At 38.4% G+C, this 11507-nt stretch overlaps 1 pseudogene; it reads left to right on the top strand.

Moving 5' to 3' along the window:
- Positions 1-1391: 1391 nt before the first annotated feature.
- Positions 1392-8896, top strand: LOC100793693 (glutamate receptor 3.2-like; annotated as a pseudogene).
- The last annotated feature ends 2611 nt before the right edge of the window (positions 8897-11507 follow it).

Raw genomic sequence — 11507 nt, forward strand, 5'->3', positions numbered from 1 at the left:
TGGTTCTGATTTTGTAGTAAGTTCTTATTGGAGAGATTCGTGATCAAATTATGTTGTATTTGGGTGGAGTATTTAAAAATTAAAAGGAAATGCAGTGAACTAAATTGTCATCATTTATGAATTTACTTGTTTGCATGGTTATTAAGAAATTTAAGCCTACTCTTTATTTTGAAAAATAATTCGAGTAACGTAGAGTATGGTTGAATCTACAAAATTTAAAAGAACAAGAAATATAATAATGTGCAAAACAAATTGTTTGAGGTTCAATAATTAAAAATTATAAGACTAATTCAAATTTTCAAGCCTCAAACCAAAATGCAATTGGAATCTCAAAATATAATTTTAGTCCTCTTATTTTATATTTTTACGCAATTCTTAACGAAATAAAATAAAAACATTTAATCTTTCTGTGCTTTACCTAATTGAGAATTTTGATCTCAACCATCAATTTCAGGCCATTGACCTCATGTCTAACATTAATTGCAGTGTGTATTTATTTTTCATTTTTTTAAGGTGTGTAGTTTTTGGTTAATTAATTAACATAATAAAAAAACCGGACAAATGAAAACTGTTTATACTTTTAGTTTTTAATTAAATTCTTATTAAATTAAATTTTCTACTAATCAAAATATTAATTAAGAAATATCACGTTAACAAGTTAATGATCAATATTTTTTAATAACAGTTAATGTTTAAAAATTGACAGTTGAGACTTGGAGATCAAAATCCTCCATTTTGTAAAACAAGATACTAAATATTTCAATTTTTTTATAAAAAGACCAAAATTATGGATAGAGTAAAATATTGAGACAAAAATTATATTTTATGCAGACATAAGGAGAGGCTAAAAGCTCAAACAAAGCACCAAGGTTGTTGGCGCCTAAGTTATGCCATTTGAACTACTTCATAATGGATATTGCTTAATACAGTAGTAGGGAGTCTTTGAGCAAATGATGAAGTCGGTAACAGTAATCTGCAGTTTCGTAGGTTAGTCATATTTTATAACTGATGTGCATGTGTAATCCCCTTATAACTTAGATAACTAAGAGATTATTATTACCTAACTTAGTCAATAAATAGAAGGTTCTGGTTTAAGATCAAAGAGTTGGAAACTAGTACCCAAACTCACTTGAAAAAGCAACACATGCATTCAGAGGGAAAGAAGTATATACTTCCAAGAAGAAAATATAAAATTTGTTCTTTTACTTTCATCTTACTTTCTGGTTTTACTATACGTTAGTTATGAATTTGTGTTGTTTTTGTTTAGTTTAATTGCATTGATATACCAGTCTTTATTTGTAATTTCTCTTCATTATAATCACTTGACATTGACAAGTGCTAAATTCCTGTTGGCATCATAAACTTATCAGTCCACTTTCCGACCCATCGGCATGCGTGGTACAAATATGCTATATTGTGAAATATGTGGAGATAGCCAGGACAGATATTCTTGTACAAAGTTGAATAGTGCGTCATAGACAATCCTCGTCCCATCCCATAGCAGCAGCACTTAAAACGTTGAAATTACGTCACAATCTGAATATATGATATATCACTTATTCACTTCCTGCAGCTTGCTAGCTTGTTTAGTTGTTTTATATTCTTAATTGAGTTCCTAATTCATTGATTCCAGCCCTCAAATTCTTGATGACCGACACAGTAGCTATAATTCGTCCACAAACTTCAGTAATGGCCCATGTGCTTTCGCATCTTCCAAATGAGCTCCATGTTCCTCTGCTCTACTCCACGGCTCTCGATCCCACCCTAACCACCTCTCCAGTATCCTTATTTTCTCCGCCGACCTCATTAGTTATTTTGGTTGGAGACAAGTCATAGTTCACTGACGATGATCAGAGTCGAAATGGGATTACGGTTTTGGGGGATAAACTTGCTCAGAGAAGCTGCAAGTTGTCTTTCAAAGCACCATTGCCTCTTGATACAACCGCCACTCCAACCCATGTTACTAGTCAGTTACTCAAGATTAAGAGTATGGAGTCTCGAGTTATCGTTTTAAGTTCCTTCGCTCAAACTTGGAATGATGATCAAAGGCTATGTCTGGATAGCTACTGCTTAGTTATCAACTGTTTTGGATTCAACTATTTCACCACCTTCAAATGCTTGTAACTCAATTCAAGGAGCTTTTACCTTTCGCCCTCACACCCCTCAATCCAGAAAAAAAAGGCATTTATCTCAAGGTGGAAGCACATCAGTAATGGCTCAATTGGGTTGAATCCATACGGCCTCTATGCATATGGTTCTGTTTGGATGATTGCTGAGGCACTCAAATTGTTTTTTTGATCAGAATGGTACCGTTTCATTCTCCAATAATACATATTTAAGTGGTACGAAGAAGGAAACTCTGGATTTCGGTGCTTTGAGCGTTTTTGATGGAGGGAAGCAGTTACTTGATAACATATTGAGCATTGATATGAGTGGATTGACTGGACCTATTCAATTTGGTTCAGATAGATCTCCTCTAAATCCATCATGTGTCATCCTTAATGTAATTGCTACAGGTTATAGGGGTATCGGCTACTGGTCTAATTACTCTGGCCTCTCTGTAATAACCCCTGAAAAACTTCACCCAAAGCCTGCCAATCATTCAATTTCAAGCTAGCATCTAAACCGTGTCATATGGCAAGGAAATACAACAGAAAATCCTCGTGGATGGGTTTCCCCAAATAATGGGAGGCAACTGAGAATTGGAGTTCCCAACAGAGTTAGTGTTAGGTGCAGAAATTAAGCTGGCTTCGAGGGCCAGTACCTCCAGAAGCTTAAGGAAGAAGAAGAGAATTGCGCAAGGAAGTATTATTCATATCTGCTTGATTGATTATTACATGGATATATATAAGAGTTTCTAATAACAAAATTTGTACTCTTCTGCCTACAGAATATTCTATACGGTTATCTTTGTCTAGCTATGAGGGACAAGATACAATCAAGCAGTGTATGGTGAGTTCTGGGCTGATGATGCTTCCCAATTTACCCTTACGCATAGTCCTTCAAGTAAGCTGGCCTCGTAACCTTCCTTTTGGGCTTCTTTGCTATCTGCACCTCTTGTACTTTCTTCTGCTTCGTGTCTCTGTTTCCTGGTGTCCTGCTTGTTGCCTCTGATATGCTAACACTCCCCCAGCCCTTGGAACACCACCTTGTCCTCAAGGTGGTGAGTTGCACATAATTGGGTCCAATCTTCCCAGGAGGTTTCATCTGGGGAAAGGCCTTGCCACTGAACGAGCACCTCCCATGGAGCGTCAACATCGGTAGAACTGCGATGATGGTCCAAAATAGCCAAGGGAACTACTAAAGGTTGACCATTGATTGCCTCTGGAGGTAATTGAACTTGCGGGACTGAATCAGGAGAGCCTTGGAAAGCTTTGAGGACAGAGCAATGGAGCACTGGGTGTATCCGAACACCTTCAGGGAGCTCTAAACGATATGCCACGTCGCCGATACGTTCTAGTATCTTAAAAGAACCATAATAACGTTTGGCGAGTTTGACCGAGGAGGTGGGGGTACCTTTAGCAGTGCTCTGCCGGTAAGGGCGTAGTCAAAGGAGAACCCAGTCCCCCACCTGATGAGTAATGTCTCTCCTCTTCGTATCAGCGTATTTCTTCATGTTCTCTTGCGCCTTAATAAGCTTCCGACGAATTGCTTGGAAAGTGGTGTCCCTCTCAGCAAGCATATCATCTACCGCTGCGATATTAGAAGAACTGACAATGCACTCTGGGAATGAAAAAGGTTTCCGGCCATAAGTGATTTCGTAAGGTGTAGAACCAGTACTCACACTCCAAGAAGAATTGTGCGACCACTCGACCCAAGGTAACAATTTGCCCCACAGTCCCGGGCGACGGTGAACGAAGGCGCGTAAATATTGTTCAATCACCCGATTTAACATCTCTGTCTGGCCGTCACTCTGTGGATGATAGGCCGAACTCATCCTCAACAGAGTGCCACTCAGGCGAAAAAGCTCTTGCCAAAAGCGGCTGATAAAAAGTGGATCTCGGTCGGAGACCAAACTCCGAGGAAGACCATGCAACTTGACCACGATGTTGATGAATAGTGACGCCACCATGTGAGCCGTGTAAGATGTGGGTAACATACCAAGGTGTATCCCTTTGGAAAATCTATCTACGACCACGAGGATCACTGTGTTACCCTGATATGCCAGAAGGCCGACAATGAAGTCAAGCGAGAGGTCCTACCACGGCTGATGAGGAACCGAAAAAGGGCAGAGCAAGCCTGATGCTTTCTTAGCTTCATACTTAGTGAGTTGGCAGTCTAAGCATTTGGCCACAAAATGGATAACATCCTCGCGGAGACCAGGTCAGTGGAAATTCTCCGATAAGCGAGCCAAGGTCTTGGTGGCCCCCAGTAGGAGTTGCATGATATTCGGTGAGTAAGCTTGTGAGTATTGGCAAGTTCTGACACAACCAAATACGCCCCTTGTAAAGAATTAAATTTTGAGTTACAGAATATTCAGGGTGCTCCGCCGGAAAGTCCAGGATTGCCTAACGTTTGCGGCAATAATCATCATTAGTGTCCAATTGGTGACGTAATTCTTCGAGGAAGGTCAAACTAGGCACAGATAGAATCATATGTAAGGTCGCCGGAGGTTCTGGTAGCCTTGATAAAGCATCTGCAACTTGATTGCTCGAACCGGACCGGTATTGGATATCGTAATCGTACCCCATGAGACGCGCCAGGTACATATGCTGTTCAGGGGTTTGAATTACCTGGGAGAGAAGTTCTTTCAAACTCCGGTGGTCGGTGAGAATCGTGAAACGACGACCTAACAGGTATTGACGTTATTTCTTCACTACTGTTGTAATGGCACATAGTTCCCGCACGTACGTGGAGGACCGGAGAAGCTTGGGGCTAAAGGGCTTGCTGAAAAATGCGATAGGATGACCGTTCTGAGTCAAGACGGCGCCCATACCGGCCCCTGAGGCATCAGATTCCAAGGTGAACGGAATATCGAAGTTGGGAAGTGTTAACACAGGTGTTGTGGATAAGGAAAGCTTGAGGTTGTCAAAGGCACTCTAAGCTTCAGAGGTCCACTTAAACGGGTCAATGGTGGTCACCTTCACGAGTGGAGCTGCAATAGTAGCATAATGTTTTATGAACCTGCGGTAGAAACCAGCTAGCCCCAAGAAGCTTCGTAAAGCTTTGGTAGACTTGGGCACAAGCCATTGCTGAATGGCGGCAACCTTGGCGGCGACTGGTTCCACTCCCTTATGGGAGACGATATGACCGAGGTACTCCACCTGCGGCTGCGCGAAGAAGCATTTAGACAACTTAAGGACGAATTAATTGGCAAGTAGTACCTGGAATGTAGTGTCTAAATGGCACAAATGATCTTCGAAGGTGCTGCTGTACATAAGAATATCGTCAAAGAAGATGATGATGAATTGTCGGAGATAAGGGCCGAACAACGGTGACCTCTGTGGTATTTCTCATCGCAGGTGAAGCAGAGGCCCTTCTCACGGCGGGAGGTAATCTCCTCCGGTGAGAGGCGCTTGGTTGTTGGTGGCGGAGGATGTAACGGAGGAGGAAAGGGTGGAGACAGGGTGTTCGAATTTGGGGTCAAGGGTTGTGGTGCGGCCGTGTGGGTGCGAGGGAAGGAAGAGGACGAGGGTAATGTCGGGGTTGTGGTGACGGGGGAAGGACGGGGGCGAGACGCGTGATGCTGCTCGAGGAACTTCTCCTCTTGAATACGGGCGAGACCGGCGGCTTGAGCTAGAGTCAGGGGTTGCAGGATCTGCACCTCGCGGCGAATTTCCGGTGACAAGCCCGCGACAAAGCACGTGAGCAGGAAGGCTTGGGGAAGGCCTACCACGCGATTTGCGAGCTCCTCGAATTCGAAAAGGTACGTGCTCACTGAACCTTGCTGTGTGAGTTTGAATAAAGCACCCGTGGGGTCATCGTAAGGGGATTGGGCAAAACGGAGCTGCAAAGCTTGTAAGAACACTGGCCACGATGTCAGTTGACCGTTGCTCTGCATCCACTGGAACCAGGCCAGAGCTCTACCTTCCATGTAGAAGGAGGCGATGGTCAAGCGTTCCTGGGGAGGAGTCTGGTGATAGTCGAAGAATTGGTTGATCTTGAAGATCCAACCATTGGGGTTTGTACCATCAAATAGGGGAACGTCTAACTTGAATTTGTGGCTGTGTGCAGGTGAAGAAGGTTGCGGCTGAGGGATAATGGGATTGGGAGAAGGAACAGGGGAGACAGGATTGTGGTGTGGGTTAATGTGAGTGAGGAGGGCATCAAGTTTCTCGCCCAAGGAAAGCTGTTGGATGGAGAGGCGGGTGAGGATTTCTTCAAGTTTCAGGGGAGGTTCAGGCGGGGTGGAGTTGGCCATAACAATGAAAGCACCAGAATGTTAGGTGCAGAAATTAAGCTGGCTTCGAGGGCTAGTACCTCCAGAAGCTTAAGGAAGAAGAAGAGAATTGCGCAAGGAAGTATTATTCATATCTGCTTGATTGATTATTACATGGATATATATAAGAGTTTCTAATAACAAAATTTGTACTCTTCTGCCTACAGAATATTCTATAGGGTTATCTTTGTCTAGCTATGAGGGACAAGATACAATCAAGCAGTGTATGGTGAGTTCTGGGCTGATGATGCTTCCCAATTTACCCTTACGCATAGTCCTTCAAGTAAGCTGGCCTCGTAACCTTCCTTTTGGGCTTCTTTGCTATCTGCACCTCTTGTACTTTCTTCTGCTTCGTGCCTCTATTTCCTGGTGTCCTGCTTGTTGCCTCTGATATGCTAACAGTTAGCTATCGAGACATGGTCTCACAAATAAATGGCCACAATGCAGTTCAAGGATGTTGCATAGATATATTCCTAGCTGCCATTAAATTGCTTCCGTGTGCAGTTCAATACAAGTTCATTCTGTTTGGAGATGGACACAAGAACCCAAGCTACTATGATCTTGTCAACATGATTACTTATTATGTAAGTAATAGTCGTTGCAGAGTACAGACGTAATGTGGTATTATCTTGCTTTTATTGATTTTTTTTTCTGTGCTTGCATCTACAGGTTTTTGATGCTGTTGTAGGTGACATTGCGATTGTCACTGACCGAACAAAGATTGTGGATTTTACTCAACCATATATAGAGTTTGTGGTTGCTTCAGTGAAAAAATTGAAGTCAAATACTTGGGCTTTCTTGTGACCATTTACTCCACAGATGGGGTGTCACTGCATTTTTTTCCTTTTTTTTTGGAGCAGTGGTGTGGATTCTTGAACATATAACAAACGATGAGTTTGGGGGTCGCCGAGGGAACATATAGTTACAGTTCTTTGGTAAGTACTCTTGTAGCTTGTGTACATAGCTAGTCTAGTCATAACTCATGTTTGTATTCTGTTGCAGGTTTAGTTTCTCAACCATGTTCTTTGCGAACAGAAAGTCGTCCATCCATTCTGACAGTTCATGTCCTATTCATCTAGTGTGTGTTTGTGACTAGAAACAGATAAGCTTCTTTATTATTGTTTCAGGAGAAAACACAGTTAGTTCACTTGGTCGAGTTGAGTTGATAATCTGGCTTTTTGTGGTTCTGATAATCAATTCAAGCTACACTGCAAGCTTGACATCTATTCTCACTGTGCAACAACTGTGCTCACCTATAACAAGAATTGATAGCTTGATATTCAGCAGTGAACGTATAGGGTTCCAAGTAGGCTCATTTGCTGCAAACTATCTGACTGAGCAACTCAACATCCCCAAACATAGGCTTATCCCTCTTGGCTCATCAGAAGAATATGCTGTTGCCTTTCAAAGCCGAACTCTTGCAACTGTGGTGGATGAACGACCCTATGTAGAACTCTTCCTTTCAAACCACTGCCAATTCTCAATTAGGTGCCAAGAGTTCACAAAAAGTGGTTGGGGATTTCTGAGTATCTTTAGAATTACTTACTGGTGTAGTATTTTATGTACTTTGTTGCACTAACTACTAATGCAAAAAGCAAAACATAATGTTAGAAGTTATGAAATTTTATAAAATGGGAGGCAAGAAATCACAACTTCGCCTCCCTTTAGCTTCTTTGAATGAAACACTGAACACTATACATGTTGATGATAGTTGAGCACAAATTTTGCCCAAGTTCAGTAGTACTACTAGATGATTCTCAACTGCAATTCATGTACTTGTAAATCTTTATGTTACTACTTGTCTTGATTAATTTCAATATATTTGTCATGGCAGGCGTTCCCGAGAGACTCTCCTCTTGCAATTGATATGACAACCGCGATTCTAACCCTATCTGAGAATGCTGAACTTCAGAGAATCCAAGAAAAGTGGCTTTCAGAAAAGGCTTGTGGTTTTCACAGTACTGAGGAAGAACAGCTTCAATTAAATAGCTTCCGGGGCCTGTTTCTAATCTGTGAAATAACATGTTTCTTGGCGCTTCTTACCTACTTTTTTTTATCAATGGTACGGCAATTCAGTAAGAAATCCCCTCAAAAAGTTGGTCCTTCTAATCGTTGCAGCTCACGTTCTGCACACATCCAGACATTTCTACATTTTGTTGACGAAAAAGAAGACGTATCACCCAAGAAGTTAAAACGAAAACTCGTTTGAGGAGCATATCCAAGAGAATACAAGAGGACATTTCCCAAGACCAAGAGGCTCCTTGACCTTCTGGTTAAACACTATATGCTGTTCTCTGTAGAAATTTTCTTTATACTTGTATTTCTGAAAGGGATATCCTAAGTGACCTCACCTTGAAGCCAAAAAACTTCTGCTTGCTTCTTCTGGTCAAGATATAAGCACTCATGAGTAGTTTAGTATTAAAGATCATCAACTTGCATCTAGGTTCAAGTTACTGTGGAACATGTAAAATTAAACGTCGTCGTTTAATCATATGCATATTTACACAATTTGATTTTTAGGGGTTACTATAACTATAACGACATTTTTTAATGAATAAATTAAAAGTTTAATGCAGAACTATGGATTAAAGAAAGAACAAAGACATCTTTAAAAAATAATTTAAAATAAAGGATATTTTTGTTACCAAATCTTTTTTTTTAGTTTAATCCTTCACTTTATTAGGAGAAAGAAATTTGATCCATTTAAAGTTTAACCATAGGTAAGTAAAATTTGATTAAGAATTATTTTTATCATCTTAAATTTTTTTTATCTCATCTCAAACTACAGTTCATGTATATAATTCTAAGCTTCATCCTCTTCTGCTACTACTTTATGTTATTTCCTTGTAAGAGTTTATAACTTTTTCTTTTTGAAAAAAAACTATTTCTTTATTTAAAAAGTAATTTAAAATAAAGGATATTCTTGTTATTTTATCTATATATATTTTTGTTACCAGCACCTTAAATTACAATAAATTATCAATAGAAATATAATCCCTATAAATCCTTATCTCATCTAACTATAACTATAACGACATTTTTTAATGAATAAATTAAAAATTTAATGCAAAACTATGGATTAAAGAAAGAATAAAGACATCTTTAAAAAATAATTTAAAATAAAGGATATTTTTGTTACCAAATCTTTTTTTTTTAGTTTAATCCTCCACTTTATTAGGAGAAAGAAATCTGATCCATTTAAAGTTTAACCATTAGATAAGTAAAATTTGATTAAGAATTATTTTTACCATCTTAAAATTTTTTATCCCATCTCAAACTACAGTTCATGTATATAGTTCTAAGCTTCATCCTTTTCTGCTACTACTTTATGTTATCTCCTTGTAAGAGTTTATAACTTTTTCTTTTTGAAAAAAAACTATTTCTTTATTTAAAAAGTAATTTAAAATAAAGGATATTTTTGTTATTTTATCTATATTTTTTTGTTACCAGCACCTTAAATTACAACAAATTATCAATAGAAATATAATCCCTATAAATCATTATCTCATCTAAAATTATACTCCATGATATACTTCTAAGCTTCACTTTTCTGCCACTTTATGTTATCTCCTTGTAAGAGTCTACCTTTTAAATAAAAAAATAAGTTTTTTTTGTCAAAAAGAAAAAGTATTGATTGATAATTTACTCCTTCATAAAAACTAATGGAAGTAAGTTAGCAATCATATATATATATATATATATATATATATATATATATATATATATATATATATTTATTTGATTACATTAAGTATGATTTGTAGTTATCACATAATAATTTAAAAATGTAGTAGTAAATATTTTTTATTAAAATTATTAATTATTTTTCATATTAAATATTTTAACTATCTTATGAATTAATATTTTGATAATTTTTTCTCTAATTTTGTAATAAATATGTAAAATAATTAAAAATAAAGTTATAATTGATAGAATTTTGGATTTACCTTATATTATTCAAAATTAGCTTAAAATACTTATTAACCGATTTTAAGTGTATATATATGTTACTAACTTATTTGTAAAATGATTAAAACTATAAATATCAAAACATTTACAATTTATCTGTACAAAATTTTGATTTTTTTTTTCGTTCTCATGAAATTAAGATATGTTAGGTTTTGGATCGAGTGTAAATTGGGATAAATTCAAACCTAAGTGTTACTGTCCCGCCATGGAACCTTGCCCATTCTTAAGGCTAACCATCGACCAACCTTGCACTCAAAATTCCCGTGGGTTCCAAAATGCACACTGTTGTTCGTCATTCTTCTTCTCCATGCTTATGCAAACTCAAGCTCAAGAACTCTATTTGAATGTAAAAGTCGAACCCAATTTGGATTTCCAAGAGTATAACCGTTTTTGCTATGTGAGTGTGTATGAGTGAACACAAGAAGGATGGTGAAGAGGTTGCGTGATGCGAAGGAGATAGGGTTGCTGATTTGGTAGTATGCAGTTGGAAGAGGACGAAGAAGGTTTGGGAACTGGGGATCAAATTTTGGTGGTGATCTTTTTTGTATTTCTGAGAATTTTTAACCCTAAAAATCGTAAGAAGGGGGTAATCAATTATGAAATCAATGAGCAGTGACACATAAGAAGGGAAGTGAGGAAAGTGAATGTACCTATGATACTGCTTCTGAGTTGTAGTTTGGAAGAGAGACACCCACCCACCCGCAAGAGTTGAGATGGCGACGTCGACGTAAGCATGGAGGCTGTCAAGAGGGCTGCCATTCAGGCTGGTGGTTTTGGTTGGTCGCTGTCATTGATAATGAGCAAACTGGACACCTCATTGCCCAACATATGATTCACTCTTTTCTCAAGGATGGCTATTTGAAGGCTTCTGCTAATCTTAAGCAGCTTGATCGCCTTGGTTCTAGACGCATTCTCAATTGAACCATACTATGGTACCTTCTAATATTTTTAATAGCCTTATCATTTCATTATTTCTGTTCTAATCTTCTTCAAATTGATTTTGATTTTCTAATTAATTAAACCCATTTCATTTTCATGGCTCGATCTCCCATTTTCTTATTTGTAGCCTGCGACTGTATAAATGTCTTTAACAAATAACACGGTTGGCTGACAAGTTTGTATCATCTACTTACTTAATTGATCAAATACTGAATTAGTG

Source organism: Glycine max, chromosome 2, assembly GCF_000004515.6.
Source record: "Glycine max cultivar Williams 82 chromosome 2, Glycine_max_v4.0, whole genome shotgun sequence".
Taxonomy (NCBI): Eukaryota; Viridiplantae; Streptophyta; class Magnoliopsida; order Fabales; family Fabaceae; genus Glycine; species Glycine max.